Source organism: Arachis duranensis, chromosome 4 (assembly GCF_000817695.3).
Source record: "Arachis duranensis cultivar V14167 chromosome 4, aradu.V14167.gnm2.J7QH, whole genome shotgun sequence".
NCBI lineage: Eukaryota > Viridiplantae > Streptophyta > Magnoliopsida > Fabales > Fabaceae > Arachis > Arachis duranensis.
In genome coordinates, this window is record NC_029775.3 from 21,461,265 (window position 1) to 21,463,462 (window position 2,198).

General features: G+C 34.1%; 1 non-coding gene across 1 annotated transcript; it reads left to right on the forward strand.

Annotated features, from left to right (window-relative positions):
- The first annotated feature begins 222 nt into the window (after window positions 1-222).
- LOC127747126 (small nucleolar RNA R71) lies at window positions 223-330 on the forward strand. Its single transcript, XR_008008930.1, has one exon. It is a non-coding gene; the product is annotated as a small nucleolar RNA R71 (small nucleolar RNA).
- The last annotated feature ends 1,868 nt before the right edge of the window (window positions 331-2,198 follow it).

Consider the following 2,198-nt stretch of genomic DNA (forward strand, 5'->3'; position numbering starts at 1 on the left):
AGCATCAATCTCAAGAACTCCTTTCTTCTGACTTGTCCCATTGTTCACAGGATTCCTTTCAGAAGTGTACATGAATTGGTTATTTGCAACCATTTCAATTAGCTCTTAAGCTTCTGTAGGCGTCTTCTTCAGATGAAGAGATCCTCCAGCAGAGCTATCCAAAGACATCTTGGATAGTTCAGAGAGACCATCATAGAAAATTCCTATGATGCTCCATTCAGAAAGCATATCAGAAGGACATTTTCTGATTAATTATTTGTATCTTTCCCAAGCTTCATAGAGGGATTCTCCATCCTTCTGTCTGAAGGTTTGGACTTCTACTCTAAGCTTACTCAATTTTTGAGGTGGAAAGAACTTTGCCAAGAAGGCATTGACTAGCTTTTCCCATGAGTCCAGGCTTTCTTTAGGTTGTGAGTCCAACCATATTCTAGCTCTGTCTCTTACAGCAAAAGGGAATAGCATAAGTCTATAGACTTCAGGGTCTACCCCATTAGTCTTGACAGTGTCACAGATTTGCAAGAATTCAGCTAAGAACTGATGAGGATCTTCCAATGGAAGTCCATGAAACTTGCAATTCTGTTGCATTAGAGAAACTAATTGAGGCTTTAGCTCAAAGTTGTTTGCTCTAATGGCAGGGATAGAGATGCTTCTCCCATAGAAGTCGGGAGTAGGTGCAGTAAAGTCACCCAGCACCTTCCTTGCATTGTTGGCATTGTTGTTATTTTCGGCTGCCATGTGTTCTTCTTTTTTGAAGAATTCGGTCAGGTCCTCAACAGAGAGTTGTGCCTTAGCTTCTCTTAGCTTTCGCTTCAAGGTCCTTTCAGGTTCAGGGTCAGCTTCAACAAGAATGCCTTTGTCTTTGTTCCTGCTCATATGAGAGAGAAGAGAACAAGAAAATATGGAATCCTCTATGTCACAGTATAGAGATTCCTTGAGGTGTCAGAGGAAAAAGAAAAATAGAAAGAAGAAGTAGAAAATTCGAACTTATCAAAGAAGATGGAGTTCGAATCTTGCATTAAGGAATAGTGTTAGTCCATAAATAGAAGGATGTGAGAAGAAGGGAAATAATTTTCGAAAATTAAGTAAAAGATTTTGAAAACATTTTGAAAAACACTAATTGATTTTCGAAAATTAAAAGTGAAAAAGAAATCAAGTGATTTTTGAAAAAGATTTTGAAATTAGAAATAAAAAAGATTTGATTGAAAATTATTTTGAAAAGGATGTGGTTAAGAAATATGATTTGTTTTTAAAAAGATGTGATTGAGAAGATATGATTTGAAAAATATTTTAAAAAAAATATTTGATTTAAAAAAAATTAATGACTTGCCTAACAAAAAAAGATATGATTCAAACATTAAACCTTTCTCAACAGAAAAGGCAACAAACTTGAGATGTTCAATCAAATCATTAATTATTAGTAAGTATCTTTGAAAAAGGAAAGAAATTGATTTTGAACACATTTGATTGAAAAGATTTGATTTGAAAAAGATTTGATTTTGAAAAACTTTGAAAACTTGAAAAAAATTGATTTTGAAAACAAAATCTTCCCCCTTGTGCCATCCTGGCGTTAAACGCCCAGAATGGTATCCATTCTGGCGTTTAACGCCCAAAATGCTACCTATTTGGGCGTTAAACGCCCAACTAGGTACCCTGGCTGGCGTTTAAACGCCAGTCTGTCCTTCTTCACTGGGCGTTTTGAACGCCCAGCTTTTTCTGTGTAATTCCTCTGCTGTATGTTCTGAATCTTCAATTCTCTGTATTATTGACTTGAAAAGATACAAAGTAAAAATATTTTTGGATTTTTAATAATCAAAATGCAACTAAAATCAAATAACAATGCATGCAAGACACCAAACTTAGCAGTTTGTATACTACTAACACTAACAAAATGAGAATGCATATGAAAAACAACAAAACACTCAAGTCAAGAGAATTTAAAGATCAGAGTAAGGAAATCATCAAGAACAACTTCAAGATTAATGAAGACACATGCATGAATGCGAAAAATGCAAGAAGAACAGAAACATGCAATTGACACCAAACTTAAAATGAGACACTAGATTCAAACAAGAAATATTTTTGGTTTTTATGATTTTGTAATTTTTTTGGTTTTTTCGAAAATTAAGTGGAAAAGAAAATAAAGGTATCAAAATTCTTAATGAGAATTCCAGGAATCATGCAATGTTAGTCTAAAGCTT